This window comes from Pteropus medius, unplaced genomic scaffold (assembly GCF_902729225.1).
Source record: "Pteropus medius unplaced genomic scaffold, Ma_sr-lr_union100, whole genome shotgun sequence".
Lineage (NCBI taxonomy): Eukaryota > Metazoa > Chordata > Mammalia > Chiroptera > Pteropodidae > Pteropus > Pteropus medius.
In genome coordinates this window covers 4,713,608-4,732,471 of record NW_024345601.1, presented here as the reverse complement: position 1 = coordinate 4,732,471, position 18,864 = coordinate 4,713,608, and the positions used below count along the sequence as shown (strand labels likewise).

General features: G+C 41.3%; 1 protein-coding gene across 1 annotated transcript in view; it reads right to left on the bottom strand.

Moving 5' to 3' along the window:
* Nucleotides 1-18,517, bottom strand: part of RRBP1 (ribosome binding protein 1) — a 63,914-nt gene extending 45,397 nt beyond the window's left edge. Inside the window, 1 exon segment of the mRNA XM_039874439.1 lies at nucleotides 18,269-18,517. The gene's annotated coding sequence lies outside the window, so the exon portion shown is untranslated.
* Nucleotides 18,518-18,864: the final 347 nt, after the last annotated feature.

Genomic DNA, 18,864 nt, shown 5'->3' with positions numbered 1-18,864 from the left:
TTTTTTCCTGTTTGTAGGTATCCTCTACATATTTTTTGATATTAATCATTTGTTGTTTTAGACTTGTGTCGAAGTCTGTGGTTTCTCTTTCAACAAATTTATAGTGTTTTTTGATGTCAACTATTAATTATACTATTAATGTAGTCTAATTTACTAATATTTGCCTTTATAGTTTGTCATTCTTGTTTCACAGTTACTACTCCAAAGTCATAAAGAGATCCTCTCTTTTTTTTTTAAAGGAAAAAAGTGTCTCTATCCTTTAAATTTAAATAATTACTCACTTATGTTGGATGTAGGCAATACATTCCCTATGGGTCAAAACTCAAAAGGAAAACAATGATTCATATAGAATGAAAAATCTCCCTTACACCCCTGATCTCCAGCCACCCAGGTTCCAACCATTGAGATGAAAGACAACCATTGTGACAGAAATCATTTTACTGTTTACAAGTTACTTTATTCTACAAACCTCAGTAATGCTTTTTGTAGATAGTTTTTCAATCCCCCAGAATTCACTTTGGCATATGACAGGCAATAGTGATATAACTTTTCCCCATCATTATAATTACCCAGCACCATTTCCTGACTGCTGTCTCTCTCTCCATTCACCACATGCTCCCCGACTTACAGACCACCTGTGTCCCATTAAGTCTGAAATATGCCTAAATCTGTTACTGGACTCCATACTTCTACCAGTGTATTTATTTATCTATGCCCTGAATTACCACCCCATTTTTTGCCCATGTATCCCCTCCAAGAATTCTACTGAGATTTTTATTTGAATCACACTGAATTAACAGATGAACATAGGGAGAACTGACATTGAACACTATGGGAGTGTCTCACCAATAAATATAGTGTGGTATAGCTCTACAATCATTTAAATGTTCTTTTAAATTTGTGGATAGCTTTGTATGTTCTTCCCTATAAAAGTCTTACCCACCTTTTTGTTAAGAGTATTGCTATTTTAAAATGTACTGGAAAAAGATATCTTTTGTAAATTACTTTTCTATTTCTAGCTATAGAAAACCAGCAAAGTTATTCCTTTTGCATGTGTCTTTTACCCAAATATTATACTAAACTCTTGTCAAATCTAAGAGTTTGTAGATTATCTTGGATTTATTTTGTAAAAAAAAAAAATCACCTATGAAAAAGACAGTATAGTTTCTTGCTTTCTAAGCCAAATTCTCTCTGCTCTCTTGTCATGCAGAACTCTGAAGCAATGTGGAACAGGGCGAGAGAGGGGACTTCCTGGTCTCATCCCTAAGTCACTACTTGTAACATTTCACTATTAGATGCTGTGTTGACCATAGGTTTTTGGGAGAAGTATTTTCTCAGATTAAGCTATCTTATATTACTGGTTACCTTTTCTTTTTACCTTTTCTACCAATTGGGTACTGAAATTTAGCAAATGTTTTTTCTTTATCACTTGACATTTTCTTTAATCTGAAATGGGTTGAATTACAGTAATATCTATTCTAATGTTAACTCACACATGGTTCTTATGATATTATCCTTTCTTGATGGTAGGTTTTTTCTTTTTAATATATCACTAGATTTGGTTTGTTCACATTTTTATGTGAGATTTGCATGTGTGCTATTAAGTGAAAAAGTTGAAAGTCATTCTCAAACTGCTCTTATGTGGTCTTGTTAGCAAGGATACTCGAGTCTCAAAAAATGAGCTAAGGATCATCCCGTTCCCCTTGCTGATAGGTTTGGAAGAACTTGCCTGTAAAACTGTCAGGATCTAGTGTTTTGAGATCTGTTCCTGGAGAAAGGAGGAGGTAGAGAGCTGATTTTTTAACTGCTAATTCCCCCAGTTTTGAGATATAATTGACATACAGCACTGTAATAAGCTTAAGGTATACGGCCTAATGACTTTGACTTAGATCATGAAATGATTACCACAATAAGTTGTTAATATCCATCATTGCATATAGATACAAAACCAAAACAAAAAACATACACAAAATAATTTTTATGATGAGAACTCTTAAGATTTACTGTTAACAACTTTCCTATACATCACACAGCAGTGTTAGCTGTAGTCATCACAGTGTATTATCACGTCCCTAGTACGTACTTATCTTATACCTGAAAGTTTGTACCGTTTCACCACCTTCTTCCAACCATCCATACTGTTGCTAAGAGCAAGAGTTTGCCCTTTTTATAGCTGAATAATATTTCACTACACATACACCTCTTCTTTATCCATATATCCACTAATGGACACAGGTTGTTTCCAGGTCTTGGCTATTGTAAATTGCTGATTCAATTTCAATGATTCTAGAACCAGCTTTTGGTTTGTGATCCAATCTATGTAATTAATTCTCATTATTCCTTCCTCCAACTTCTATTGGTTTATTTTATTCTATCTTCTTGACATAAAGGCTGCAATGCACAGTATTTTCATTATTGTTCAGTTTTAAGTATTTTCTAATTTCCACACAATCTCTTAGACTCATGAGGTGGCAGTGCCCTTAACTTTCCTGACATGTGGGTGATTTGAATTATATTTGATAATTTTTCATTTAATTGCACCGTCATCATAGAATCTGTTCTGTGTGATGAAAAACAAAGCTTCCAGACTTTTAATCATAATCTAGAAAAATTATTTTTTATGTGACCCAAGATGGATGGGGACACACATACACACATATTTGTATGTATGTATGTATATACACATGTAAATAACAAAACTTTCATAAAACAATAATTCAATATTAGTACATGGAATGCACTGGTATTTTCTATGTCATCAAAAAATTTTTAAAGATTTTTTTCACAACCAACTAAATTGACTTTGAGGCTCATAATAGTTTGAAAAACTGGTTTAGATTATAACATTTGATAAATTTTAATAGATTATGGTCAATTTTTATAAATACATGTGTAATCTATGGAATGAAGGGTTCTACATGTATCCTTAGTTTGAGCTTAATAATTTTCTACAGAACTATACTAGTTTTTTGCCTGCTTAACCTAATAGCTATTGAGAGCTTTAAAATTTTCCTACCATGATCAAGTACTTACCAATTTCTCTTGGAAATCTGTCAACTTATGCTTTATTTGGAGGCCATCTCATTAGGTAAACATGAGATCAGAATTGTTATGCCTTCCTGATAAAGTACCTGCTATTTTCCCTCCTATTTTGTAGTAACCTTCTTTATCCCTAACAATTATTTTTTTCATTAAAGTCTAGTATGTCTGATTATTTAAAAAGTTATACCAACTTTTGGGGGGTTAATCTGGCCTAGAATCATTTGCTATTCTTTACTTTCAAACCTTTCTGTGTTTGTATATTTCAAGTAGAGCTCTTAAAATATCAAATAGCTGGATTTTATTTTAAGATCAGTGTGGCAATTTGTTTTTTCAACTGGTAGATTAACCTGTGTTATAATTTCCTATATAACTGGACTAATTTATACCCTTTTTTTGTGATTCCTATTTATAATACTTTTTCTTTGTAGTCTCCCCTTTTTGCATTCTGCTGGACTATTTAAAGTTTTATCCCCTTTTCCTCTATGGTGCTTGTAAGTTCTACATTCTCTCTCTCTCTTTTTTTTTTTTAGTGAGTACTAGAATTATAATTAAAATGAATTTTACCCTTACATTTCCTAACATATGTATTTGACCTCATTTCATCAATGACTCTTGCCCAACAGAATTACAGGCCTGAAGTTTGGTGCCCTTCTATCTGAGATGAGCACCTTTTCTGCCTCAGTGCATCCCACCCTTCTTCTCTATCACACATACCTGGACTTATTGTTGTTTTGTTGCAGAGAGCTTATATTTAAATTACCCAAATGTTTACCAATTTATTTGCTCATCACTGCTTCTTACATTTTACTGCCTTAATTTTGGGTCTTCCCAAAGTATATACTTAATTAGTTCTTTCAGCAAGGATCTCTTCTTGATAAATTCTCAGTACTTACAGACCTGAGGAAATTGAATGGATTATCTAGGTATAGAATTCCTTGCTGACAGTTATTTTCTCTCACTGCTCTGATATTATTTTGTCTGCTGGCTTTTTTGTGGGGATGGGAGGTTAGTTACTACTGAGAAACATGTTGTCAGTCAGTTTGTCACTGCTTCATAATACCTTTTTAAAAATCTCTCATTACTAATAATATCCATGTTTGGGTTCTAAGGATTCGACAAAACAGTTTTTGGTATGTATTTATTTTCATTTATCTTATTCAGGCTTATTGTACTTTCTGAGTTTGAGAAGTTGTGTTTTTCATCAATTCTGGAAAACCCTTGGCCACTTGGATCTTAAACTCCTTGTCTCTTGTTTCTTTGTGGTAGACCGCAATCTCTCTGTGGTACCATTGAGGGAATCTCCTCAGACATATGTTCCACTTCACCAACTTTCTCTTCAGCTGAATCTAACCAGCTCTATAACCAGTCCTTTAACATATTCTTTTGTTTTGTTTTTTTCCAAGTCAGCCTGGTTCTTTTCCTAGGATTATTTTTCCCCATTGATATTTTTCATTACCTATGTTTTATGCCTTTAATAGCTATTTTGTACCATATCTTTGGTGGGCTGAGTCATGGGGTTGTCTCTACAGAGTGGTTTTATCCTTCCTTCACCTAGGCCCTCAGAGAAATCTGTAGCCAAGGACAAATTTTTTACAAGAATGGGCATCCTGTTACAAATTTTCAGGAGACTGCTTCCCCTGCCTGAGGATAAAACAGATAAGCTCCCCATGTCACCATCCCTTGTCACTAGTTTGTCCTTTCATTGAGGGTGTGGACCTTCAAGGGTGAAAGTTTTACTTGGGTGTTTGAAGGGAGGCTCAAGTCCTACTCCCCACCTTAGACAAACCCCTGTCCTCACATGGACATTAAAGCTAAAGGCCAAAGACCCAGAAGACTGGCTGACAAAGCCCCACTCACACCCCAGGGTAAGTTTACTCTTGGGTCCCAGTTATTCGCCCCACTCTTGCTTTATGGCCTCTGGCAATCTCTTTTCACTACCTTGTAAGCTTGGCTCTGCTTTTTAAAGCATCTTACTCACTTTACCCAACACTTAGAAATGTTTAGAGAGTATTCCAATGATCTTATCTAAAATTTTAAGTATAAGCTGATTATTTTCTTCTACACAGAGAAACTAAGAGAAATGCTGTTAACTAAAAGTTGTATTCTAAAATAATTTATTTCATGCTTTAAGAGAATGGAAATAATTGACTTCCTACTAGAAACAAGGCTACTCATTTTAAAGAAAGATTGAAACACCAAAAATAGAAATGTATTCTATTACTTATTCACTGGCCATTTTAGATTCAATTTCTATGCCTAAGGAAAAAAAATAAAGAATAAAAAAATAAAGAACATGTTTTTGTTCTTTTCAAAATACCAGTCTTTGGAAAAGTAAGTACTTAAACAGAACTAAATCTTCTGAGCTTACAGAAGCCTAGAGGCTTCACCTCAATTATGAAGATAACATACCTACAAGGTAGCAATCAAGAATCGTGACTTCTCAAAATGGACATAACAGTTAAGATGTGCTAGCCCACAACAGAATTCTTCCTACAGTAGACATTAGCTTTCCAAAAAGCAAAGATCGTCTCTTCCCCACTGTATCCAAGCAAAGCTCAGCACGTCAACTGAATGAAGACTCTATTAACTATGACATCAAGATACAAGTGGCTCGCTTATGTGGTTATATGGTTATAAGGACCACATCTAAACAAAAACGCAGGCATCCTCATAGAAGAAAACAATACACTGTAGAGCCTTAACATGCTTTTGGAAAGAGTTCTTTCTTGGTTTACCATGATTTTTACACTATTGCCAATGGTGTCTTTAAAAGTATCATTTTTTGTTTGTTGCTGGTATACAGAAATGTAATTGATTTTTTTCCCTAGCAACCTTACCTAATTCTAGTAACATATCTGTAGATTAAAAAATTTTTTCTACATATATAAGCATATTGCCTATGAATCAGTTTTTGTTTCTTTCTTCCCAATCTTCCTATCTTCTGCTTCGCTTTTCCTGAATTTCTGCACAAGATAGGACCTCCCACACAGTGCTAAAGAGAAGGAATGACAGCAGGCATCCTGTTTTTCCTAATCTCAAAGGGAAAGATTTAGGTGTCTTGCTATTTAGTGTAATGTTTGCTGTAGGCTTTTTGTAGATACCCTTTTTATTAGGTTCTTGGTTCTTTTCTTGGCTTGGTGTTGATAAGTTTTTCCTAGAAATTTGTTTATGGTATCAAAACTTGTGAAATTATTGCCACATTGAGATGTAAAAAGTCTTCTACGTATGATGTGTGGTACAGCACCCTCTCCTCTGGATCCTTCAGATATTTTTAATGAATACCCATGACAATGATTTGATTTTTACTTAGCACAAGTTGTTCATAATAGTCACTTATTTTTTTAATGTTGACCACATCTGTAGAAGTCTCCTTTTACATTCTTGATATTATTCGTGGCTTTTTCTTGGTCAATTTTGCTTGATATTTGTCAACATTATTCATCTCTTCTAAGAATGAAGTTTTGGCTTTGTTGAACTTTACTGTATATGTTTCCTGTTTCATTAATTTCTCCTCATTGTTACTTCCTTCTGATTGGTTTATTTTACCTTCTGTAACTTCTGGAGACAAATGCTTACTTAGCTCATTTATTTTCATCTTTTTTTCATTTTTAATGTATATATTTAAAGTTATAAATTCCCCATTAATAAAACTTCAGCTACATCTTACAAGTTCTGATATGTATGTTCATTATCATTCATTTCAAAAATTTCTATTTTCCCATTTTTTTTGGCCTACAAATACTAGAAGCATATTTTTTTAAATTTTCAAATACAGAGATTTTTCTATTTATCTTTTTTATTCATATTTCTAGTTTAAGTGAACTGTGGTCAGACTACCTGCTGTATATAATTTTAATCCTTTGACATCTGTTGAGACTTTAAGGCCCTGGATATGGCCAATCTTTGAAAATTTAAGTCAAATATGTATTAGCTGGCTGTACAATTTTGTTTATACATAGTCATAGATAACAACAACATTCCAGATTTTGTTCAAAGTTCTAATCTTTACTGATTTTTGTCTGCTTAGCTGTCAATTACTGAGAGGGTGTGCTAAAATTCTCTACTATGATTATAGATTTGACCATTTCTTATAGTTCTGTCAATTTCTGTTTTTATATCTTTTGATTATGTTAATATGATACAAAGTTAAAAATGTCTTATCTTTAAGCTGCACTGAACTTTAATCATTATAAAGTGACCTTAATTTTTTTTTAAATCTGGTATGACCTGTATATGTTTTAACTAGAGTAGTAAATTTACATTTAATATGAATGCTGACTTGAGTTTAAATATATAATTTTATATTGTGTTATTTCTCTACCTGTCCTGGGTTCTTTTTGTCTCGTTTCTTATCTCTTTCTGCATTGTTTTTAAATCATTCCATTTTCCCCCCTCTACTATAACAATACACTGCTTCTATTCTTTGGTAATAACCTTTAAAAAATAACATTCGGGGTTCACAAGGTTAAAACTTCACCGGTCTGCACTAATTCCATTACCCTTTTAATTTAATGTTATTGTTTTCATGTATTTAACCCTATCCTTTTTTTCAGCCCCCTCCCCACTGCCAACATTATTAGTCTTTTATTAGTCTTTTACATTTGTTTAGAGTTACCCAAATATTTACCACCTTTACTCTTCATTGCTTGTATATCTCACTCTTTCCACTTGACATTACTTTCCTTCCAAGAACAGCCTTGAGAATTTCCTTTAATGAAGAACTACGTTGGTTTTTCTCTTAAAAGTTACCTTCATTTCACCTTCACTCTTGATTTTCTCCTTTGGTTGCTATATCACTACAATGTCTATATGTGAGTTGTTTTTTTTGTTTGTTTGTTTGTTTGTTTTTAACCATGTGGAAGATGGATATCTCATTTATTCCACAAAATTCTCAGTCATTATTTCATCATAAACTGACTCTGTCCATAATCTCTATCCTCTCCTGGAACTCTAATTGGATATACCTCTCAGTCTATCCTCTCTGATTCTTAATAGGTTTTACAAATTATTCATCTATTTGGTTCTATAAATGAAATCTGTGTATTTTCTTCTGCTCTATCTTCCAGTTTATTTATTCTCTTCAATCTGTTGGATTTGAAATTACAATTATTGAGTTGCTCATGTCAAGAAGTTGTACCTGATCCTTTTTTCAAACTTTCTAGGTCATCTGACACTTTCCTTTCCTTGTAGGTATTTTCAATCTTGTCTTTACTATTAATTTAATAGTAAAAAGTGTTGTTTAAAATCAATGTCAACCGCTCCACTGTCTTGTGTTTTCACAGATCTCTTTCTATCAATCCTCATTCACAGTACTCTGCATTCTTGTGCTTAGTTATTCTTAACTAGGGACTGCTTGTTTTCTTTAAAAATTATTCCTGGGGATTCATTGAGCCCAGGATAAAGATGCAGTCCTTCAAAGATCTGCTTGCTTGTGAACTGACCCATGAGTGCTATCCATACAGGCTGACTCCAAAATAAAGAACTTTTAAAATCAGCTTGAGAATTTCCTACCACAAAAGGTCATGGGATCTGCAGGAGGGGCAACACTTGAGTTTAACTTCACAGGACTTATTTCTGACTCACCTTCACCCTGAAGGTGTGGGAGCGGTCTGTGATTCCAGCCCTATCCTAAAAAGGAAGGTCTTCCGTCATACTGCCCCTTATGTCCAAAGATGCCGCTAAAACTGAGTGTGCCAGTTTGCCAAATGCCCTTGGGGTTGTGCTTCTAGTACAGGATTACTTCTTTCAGTGATATTTTGGCCTCCTCATAACCTTTCTCAAGATCTTCCAAACCTTTCAATTCTTTCAAAAGGCATTTTTATCTGGTATGTAGCACATGCCTCACGCCTCCCCACCCCAGTTAGCCCACCTAGTCCACCCTATCACCTGAAACAGTGCCTCTTCCTTCTCTAAACTATTGACACTACTGCCACTCCTACTCAAAGCCAAATCTCACCCAACCAAGCTCTTAAAGGGATCACCTCTGCTAGGTAACAGGAGGGCTGGCAGTGCTAGGAAGACTTCCAAACCCAAACCTGGATGTACAGTAATCCAGGAGAAGGAGAGCGGTGTCTGTCCTAGCACCACCAACCCTGGGCTCTGTACAAGGATTCCAGGAGGTGGGCAGATTTTCAGATTAGAAATGTGGGGGTCAAGGCTGAATGACTTTCGGTATCCAAATGTTGGCTCCTTTGTTTTTAAGATATCCACTTAATACTCCAACACTCATTACATTAACTTGGAAGGGGAAAGGGATCTGAAGAACTCAATCTCCAGAAAAGCTCTGCTGAACTCCTCTTCCCTTCATTTACTACTGCAAGAGGAGCTGCCTTTCCATTCAGATTTGTGATTCAGAGACAGCATATGCTCATCAGCAATAAAATCTGACCCTCTTTCACAAGCCCTCTGCAAAAGCCCATCTTTGATTAAGGAATTCTGCAGCCAAACCTTCCCGCCTCTTTGACAAAGAGAAATGCAGCACGAGAGTTATTTCTTATTAACAGCAATGGTAACCTAAACTTCATTTTGGTTCCTTTTTAAAGTCAGCCATTGTACCGTATATTCCACATTCTCTTATACTGCTGGTGGAAGCATAAATTAGTACCAGCACTTTGGGTAATAAATCTGGCACTCTCTTCTAAAACTGAGCATATGTCTCATTGTGGCCCAGAGATCCTACTCTCAGGAAGAGACCCAACGGGAATGTGGTACCTGAATCAGGGGTAAGACTTTGTATTTTATAATATAATATAATTTATATTATAATTTAAGCCCTGAAGACAAAAAAAAAGGAGCCATATACTAAACCTGACAAGATTAAGGAAGGCCCTCATGGTGGACCCTACAAACTCAGAGACTGAAAATAATCACTAGGATGGTCTGAACATAAAAATTCCTAACTGAAAGTGGGTCATGGTTGGTAGTCACATTCTGCGCCTGTAGCTTTCTTGACAAAGGTCAATCTTTACCTTAAGTGAGCCTGTCTATTGTCTTTTGCATCTAAGATAACATACTTTTGGAATGTCAGAGTAATCCCTTTTTCCCAGACCCCTCAGGGCACAACCCACTGCACCAGAGCAGGAGAACACAGAACCCCTCATGGTTATCTTGTACCCTTGCATACTAACTCTATGTGCCACAAATGTTAATGATTCACTGTCCTGTACCCACTAATGTAAAAGAAGTATTTGTCTCTCTGTTTTACTTTTTATCCAATCCCAGAGATTCTCCCCACCTGCTCTGCTTTCTCCCGACCCCTTACTCTACCACCAACGAGTTCATGTAACCCTTCTTATGTCTCCTCCTTTGATTTTAATGTATAAAATAAGCTGTGAAAGTGCCATTCTCTGGAAAATTTTCTTAATCCATTGGGATTTTGCTTCCTGGCAACTGTCAGTTTGGCTCAAATAAACTCATTAAAATTCTCGACAGGTTTGGACGTTTCTTAACATTGACAGCCCCAGAAACTATTCAAGCAAGTACTCATCCACAGTGAAATGGATAAACTGTGATATATTCATATGATGGGAGTACTATACAACAAAGACAGCATGGATGAACCTCACACAAAACCAATGAAAGACCCAAAAAAGCCTATGCCATATGATTTCATTTACAACAAGTTCAAACACAGGCTGAACAAATCTGTCTGCTACAAATCAGGAGAACAGATACCCTGGGGGATGGACAGCAACTGGAAGGGGCACAAAAGGAGCAGGGGAAGGGACGGGCGAGACAGATAATCTGTTTCTTGATCAGCTAGTTAAACAAAGTGTTTAGTCTGTAAAAGTTTACTGATCTACAGACTCACGATAGCAAATTTTTCTGTATATGCACTTTAGTAAAGAGTTAAAAAAAATCTATGCCAACTTTGGTAGAAAAATGTATCATGTGGATCTTGACGAAAGGGCATCTTTAATGACTGGAGAATCTGTTGCAGCACTTTCACTCCTGCCACTTTCCAGCCCTCGCATGTGCACACACAATGTTGCTCCCTAGCAAAGGGAGGGGGTAGCTGGGACCGAGGTCAAGGCAGACAGTCACCTCTTGCCTTAACTGTCTCATAGACCCTTGCTGTCCATGGCCATGCCCACTGTAACATCCTCCTTACTGACTCTTAAAAATCAAACTGTTCAGAATAAAGCTCAGGCTCTTCCAACTTAAGAGGGAAGTGACTTAACAAGAGTGGTTGGGCTTCGGAGTCATGACTTAAGTTGAACTTTTAAACATCCTTGACACATCACTAATAAGACTTTTCATTAAAGGTGTCGATGATTCATTTATTCTTCAGTGCTGGCCCCTTTCCTTCCCTCCATCCCTGCGACTACTACCAAATTCTGAAAACTACAATTTTTCTTTCCAATAACCACAAATTTCTAGAACTCGCAAAGAAATGAAAATGTATTAAACAGAAATAAAATTAAATCTAATTCCTATTCGGGTGAGTCTTAATTGAAAAGAAAATAGTTTTTGATGCAGTCGAGTTGTACATTTCAACAACTGAATGAGAAGTTCCAGAAAAACATACCACCTGGGCTTAGGGCCAGAATGAGGGTGTTACATATAAAATGAGTAGGCCAGATCCTCTGGTCAGAAACAGCTAGAAATCTAGGATGTGCTGTTCATTTCTTTGCCAAAAAGCAAAAGTAAGAAGAGAGAAGACATTTGCCAAAAAGCAAAAGTAGGAAGAGAGAAGGATTGGGGGGCCTAGGCCTGGAATGGCCTCTTACCAACCAGACCACCTGCTCCAACAATTTTTCTCCACCTCCCCTGGCTTCCATGAGCAAGTCCTCTCAGAGAAAAGAAAACCACCATATGGGAGGCAGGAGGTTAATTTTATCAACTCCTCTTACTCCTCAGTCTGACTAAGAGAACAGAGAATGAAATCCCAGCTACAAGAATTTTCCCTCCCACCACTAAGGAGCACTCTTGCCACTATACACAAAATTCACCTCTTTTCAGAGCAAGCCGGCTCACTGTTGAAACCAAAAATAACCTTTTGATTTCTGGAGAGTGTGTCATCACTGATATGCTCTGCAAGCTCCACTTAATGCTCATCAGCTACCCAGGGAAACAAAGGACACAAGCTGCCAATTCTTCTAGAACCAGTGCGAGTGCCTGGGAAGAGCCCAGTCTGGAGAGGGATCCTGGTACGGATGATGGACTCCAGAGAAACAGGTAACAGTGAGGTCAATGTAACCAGCCTGGAGAAAGCAAATGCCCAAGTCTCCCCCTAAGGGTCACTTCAACTCCCTGGCAGAGCAGAACCATCTACATTTGACAGTGCCCCTCCACAAGTGTAACCATCAATATCCCAACTGGAGCCAGGCTGGAAGGAATCCAAAAATCACCTGGCTTTGGAATATATTTTTTATGTTTATATTTGATGCTCTAGGAATCCAGACTACTTCAAGCTAAACAGTAATATAATCATAAAACATAAGTACTAGAAAATCATCTCTCTATTAGCTCAGCAAGGATGGGCACCTACTGTGTGCCAGTCGCTATTTTAAGGCATTAGGGATACTTTAGAGAAACAAAAGAAGACATATCCCTGCACAGGTAGAGCTTATGCTCCAGAGACAGAGATGACAAAATAAGTCACATATGCAGTAATGTCAGGTGGTGATAATGAAGAGAAAGCCATGCAGAGAAGTGGGACAGGGAGTGGGAGAGGGGGTGGGGAAATGTCAGGGGCTGTCACTTTAAATAGAGTGGTCAGGGAGGTAACAAACCTAAAGGTGGGGGGAGCAAGCCATGTAGCCATCTGGGAAAAAGCTCCCTACAAACAGCAACAGCATGTGCAAAGGCCCTGAGGCAGAACCATGCCTGAGAAACAGAGAAGAAGCCAGTGTGACTGGAATGGAGGAAAAGGACAAAGCAGGAGTGAGGCCAAAGTGAAAGTGGGACCCTTGGAGGCCAATGTAGGGACTCTGGCCAAGGAGAATCTTGAACAGAGAAGTGACATGATCTGCTCTTAAACTAGAAGGCAGGGGGTGAGAGCAAAAGCAGGGAGACTACTTCACAGCTAGTGAAATAACCTAGGCAAGATGAGAGGGATTTGGACCAAGGCGGTAGCAGTGGAAGTGGAAATGGTTGGATTCTGGCCCTAATTTGAAGGTAGAGCTGACAGGATTTGCTATTTGTACGGAATACAAGCATGAGAAAGCAAGGAGTTAAGACAAATCAAGGTTGTGGCCTGAAAGATGGAGCCATCTGGCCTAGCTTCATTTTACACGAGGAGGAAACTGAAGTCCAGGGAGGAGAAAAGTCATGTCCAGGGTCACGCCACTTATCTCTGGGACTGGAACCCCCAACCAGTGCTTCTCTCACTGCCCCAAGCTGCAGCTCAGCAAGAGACACCAATGACCACTCAGGTTACACTCAGATGCCCTCCAACTCCTCTCTGCTCTCTGATGTTGGAGTAGACAATGACTTCTCAGGAACCACCAATACCAATACACATCATGTAAATCAGGGTACGATGCTGATGAATGAGAGCACAGGCCCTGCCCAGAGTGGACGACCATGGACCATGTTTGCCATGCAAGAAGGTAGATCTAGTGTGGCCAGAAATTCCCATTTTTCCCAAGAAAACCCCCAAAATCTAGATTTTAATAAAAATATTCTCCATTTTAAAAGGTGTCTTGTTTAATAACATGAAGTTGGCCAGGCAAATCCCAAGTGAAGGCCAAATTCAGTCCATGCAGAGTACCAGTCTAGAATCAGTCTCAAAATAGCCTAAAACAGATTATGTTTGCTCATACCTCGACCAGGCTTAGGGTATGGAATTAAAGCTTTGGCTTAAAATGGTCTTTTATTCCAGCTTTTGAAACAGCAGACGATATTCATCATCACTATAAATAGCTGGTAACTCCCAACACAATCTTAGTGGACCTCTTCTCTGACCAAGGAGAAAGTAAACAGCTGCCTATCATTCTATGTTACTCTATGTAGAGTACTAAGACCAGTCCACTAGTACAGTTAAGAATTCAGAAATTCTTCCCAACTACCATCCAATAAGCCTTTCAAAGTTATAACGAGTACAACAGAGCCTTGCAAATAGTCACTGACCCAGGAAATAACTTATGCCAGCCAAGTATGAAAACGCCAGTAATACTGGAACATGTAAGGTTTGGAGACTAGCAGCTTTTCCAGTCTTAACAAAATAACTAAATACAGAAATCACAAAACTTTATAAATTAAAGTTATATCCCATTGCTAGACAGGTGGGACATGCAGGTCACTTACGCACTTAAAGGAAACACACTAGATGCATCTGTTTTTTAGATCTGGGAGTCATGTTGCCTATTTCAGGAGACTCATCAGAATTTGTCTAGCTAAGAAAACAGTCTCCTAGGAAGTACCTAAGTTAATTTTCTATAACACTAAGTGGCCCTCCTGCCCAGACTCTCTCACTTAGAAGTACATATTTACTTTCCCTACAAGCTATATGCTTTTTGCCCAATAACTACTTTTCATGTTTGGTTTGGCCATTTTGATGTTGTTGGTATTAGGTAAGAATCACTACAGGGCAGGGCCATTATCTATGCTGCTACCCATCCACCCTCCTTTTATTTTTTTCTTGGTTGTGCAATTTACAATGCACCCAAAGAATTGGGAATGCTTTCTAAAGATGTTATCTCATTAGGTTGAAGCGCATGAATTGCCACTAGTCAACTGTTTTTGACATATAGAATGGACAATTTCATATGGTTCAACATAATAATATTTCTAATTGTTCAAGGGGAACAGAACCCTGAATGTTTAAAGAGTACCAGCTACATCTAGACTAGTACTATCCAAAAGAAAGACCATCCTGCGATGATGGAAAAGATCTAAATCTCCACTGACCAACACATGGCTACTGAGCACTTGAAATGTGGCTAGTATGACTAAGAAACTGAATTTTAAATTTTATTTAACTTTGTTTTAAGCTTAAATAGCTCTTTGTGCCTACCGTATTAGACAACTCAGTTTTCTAGACAAGGTCTCACACCTTTGTACTTATGTTTGAAAGCCCAGCACACAGGAGATGCTTCAGAAATAAATGAAAAGTACCTTCTTGCACTGCCACATTTGCAACTGACTCCCCGCCTTCCTTCCAATGCAGCTTTTAATTTAGATCTAATTCCATGTCCTCCCTTGGGTAGTTAATGTCCCAGCAAGTGTGGAATTATACTGTCCTGTAAGTGAATATTCAGAAGGCTATGCCCGTATCACCCACCAGCTAGGCAATAAGAACTGGCCTAACAACCATCTGACCTGCTGGGCCTCTATGTTCTCATCCACAGAATGAAGACAACCATATCTTCTCTATAGAAAGGCCTAGATGTATGTCAAAGTTGTGGAATCTGATTCTAAACAGTAAACTCTACAAATAAAGTTGGGCTCAGCTTAATTTGCCCAATGAGACACAAGACAACTAATGAGACTATGTTAACAGGTATGGCCATCTACCTCATTTAGCCAACTTTTATAATGTTATGGGCCAGGCCTTAACCATTGCAGGTCCAGGGTGTACAGATGGATAGCACAGTCTCTACCTTTGTAATTCTGAATGATCATTTTTTTTTCTCCCAAAACAAGATTTTAGCCAAGCAAAATCTGGTGTCTAACAAGAAATGTTGCCTCTCTGCCTATGTGTCATTCACCTATTAGTTGAAGTTCCCAGAGATAAAAGAACAGGAAGAGTCTGGGTTGCTGACATTTTTAAAAGGTGTCCCTGCTACATAATAATATTCAATATTCCAATTAAATCACTTGCATTCAACCACTTAAACAGAATTTGGTGCTGTATAGTTATTGTAGCCTGTTGACTTAGGGCTCATTTCAGAAAGAGCAAAACTGTTCAAATATGACTCAATGATTTGGGATTTATTTAAAACTTTCCCGTCATCAAAAAATTTTCATGCACCAAGATACCACTCTAGCTTCTTAAGCTCTTTATAGATGTTTAGAAGCTGATTCCTAACTATGAAAGAAAAGAATTCTGTTACAACATAATGTATCTACAGTTCTATCCACTGGACACCCTGTATTTCCAAATCCAAAAACACCTTTTCTGTTCCCCAGTCTCAACAGGCCCAGAAGCCTTACATGCCGGGTTCTCTCCCACTGCTCTATGCAAAGGAAAACCTACTAGGAGTTCTCTCCCCACTTTCCCTATTTTACTTAGAGAAGGAAGTGGCATCTCCAGGACCTCAGAACCGGAAGCTGCTTTCTGAAAAGGAAACAGGTTGGCAGCCTATAGTGGGGTTGACCTTTTGGAAAGTTCATAAAAGAACTGAGATCGTCACCACAGTAAGCAGCATGCTGCAGGATCACCAAGACTTCCCTAATATCAGATTAACGGGAAGTTAAGACGACCAAAGAAGGAAAGTGTAAAGCAGGAGGCAGGGTCAGTGAAGAATATATGCTCCCCAAATGTGCAGGGCTGGTGTAAAATATGCAGTTGTCCATCCTGGGAGTGCTCAACAAAAGACCTAGATCTCCAGGACATCAGCAGTGGTGTTCTTGAAGAGATCTCTGGCCTAGGATGTGAGGGCCTACTGGGCCTACTTCCTTCAAACTTGAGAAAGTGCCACCCAGGCACCCTCATCCTGAAGGTTCCAGCACACTAGGCAAACAGCGATGTGGGAGGCTCCCAAGAGCCTTCAAAGTTTCATTTCCTTGGTGCTTCCTAGTCTCTACTGACCTCCGACCTCCTGGAGTTATTGACAAATTGCCTTCTGTTTGCACAAGGTCCCAGTTTTATCCAGCACTTGCCGGGGAGGCTGCCCAGCCCCTAATCGTGAGTGGGTGGTATTATCTCCAGGCTACAGAGAAGGAAACCCAGGTTCAGAGAAGTTAAGGGACCTGAGTGTAGAGACTGTAAGCATGGTGGCTTAGGGGTGGTATCCAGCCCTACATCTGCAGCATGCAGATGGAGCCAGACCGACTCCAGCTCCCTCTCGTGCCCCGCACGCCCCTAAAAACTCATTCCAACAATCAACAGCCAACACTTGTTGACAGCTCCCTACGTGTGCTGCGTCTTCACAGATTTTCTCTTAAACAGGAACATCAGCAGCCCTGTTTTTCACTTGGGAAGTGGACATCCGGAGTGAAACAACTAGGTCGAGGTCATCCTTAGTGGCGCCGGGATTTCAGAAACCCCCTCCCTTAACCAATACACCATACCGAGCTACCATTTAATGAGGGGTCCTTGAAGTTTCCCGGACGCCCTACTGGAAGCGCGGACCGCAGCCTGCCACCCCCCCACCCCCTCGCCCCAGGGAGCGGCCCGCGAACCCGGCGGGCCCAGGCGGGCGCCAGGCCGGGTGCCAGCGCTATTGGCCAACTGGGCTGGAGGTGCCCGCTTCCGTCCGGACCAGGCACCGCAGGTCCATTCATTGTTGCACGGAAGGGACGGGACGGGCAGAGCCCGGAGTGTCCTGGTCCTCCCGGCCCGGCGCCCTCGCGCTGGTCTGCGCGCGGCTGGGCCAGAGAAACGGTGACCCCGGCCCCGCCGCCAGGGGGAGCAGAGAGCCGCCTCCAGCACTCCGGGAAGTTGCCACCGCGGCCGCCCGAGCGTCCGGACCCCGGACGGCCCCACACGGCGTCTCCCGCAGCCCCACGTCCCAGGCCCTTCCCGTCCAAGGCCAGTCGGCCCCCAGAAGCGCCTCCAGACCGCAGTCCGCAGGCGGGCGCGCTCGGCCCGCGGGTCCCCCATTCAATCCCGCCCTCCTCCCCCCGGCTTCCACTGCCTTCCGCCCGTCCCCCCACCTCCTCCAGCTCGGACTCCAGCCCGGCAACGTCATCCGGCCGCTTCCCGAAACTTAACCCCTTCCTCAGCCAGCTGTGCGCTGCCCTGCCCCGCCACCAACTTTCTTCGCACAACTTCGGAGCGCGCGGCCGGCCCGACAGCCAGGCAGGGAGGGAGAGAGCGCCACGTCGCGCCGCGGGGCCGCCGGAGGTCCTCCCGACGGCAAGAAGCGTGGGGTCCATACCGCGGAGCGCGCTCGGCTGACGCCCCTGCACGGGGTTCGGCCCGGCACACGCCACCGGGGCCCGACCCGAACCCGAAGGCTTAGCGGCTGCGGGGACGGCGGGCGACGCTGCCGGGGGAGGGGCTGCCAAGGAGACGTGTCACTCGCGGCGCGGCCAGCTCTGGCCCCGACGGCCCGGCCCGCGCGCCGTTGCTGCGGCCGCCTCCGCCACCCCTGCAGGGCCCGGCCAAGTTTCTTACCTGCAGCTGGAGAAGCGGGAGGGAGAGCGAGAGAGCAGGAGCCGCTGTCGCCGCCGCGGAACCGGGAGAAAGGAGCCGCTGAGCCTCCTCCGAGAAGCCGCTCCCGAGCAGCTGCAGGCGCCGCGACCCCGACGCCACCCGCCCCGTCCGCCGTCCGCTCCGGCCGCTCGCTGGCTGCGTGCGCGCGTGTGGAGTCGTGGCACTTTCTGCCTCGGAGCTGGCGAACGGCCCCCTCCGCTGGGATCGCCGCCTCCTGCCTTCCCCACCCGGGCCAGCCATTCATCCATCTGCCTCTTCCCATTGGTCTGTGCCCCGCCATTCCGCCAGCCGCTAGCCAGTCAGAGTGCGGGCAGCCAAGCCACGGCAGCGACCATTGGACAGAGTAGGAGGGTCTCCGCCTCGGCCAATGAGAAAGGGGAGGCGCTGTGGGGGGGAGCCGGGGGGCGGGTCAGGGGCGGGGCCGCGCGGCGCGGCGCTAGGGCTTGCGCGGGGGCGGGGCAGGGCCGGAACGCCCCGCTAGACTGGAGAGAGAGCGCTGGCCGGCTCCGCCCATTCCCGGCCTGCGGCGTTGCTTCCAGTGACTAGTTGATTTGGGG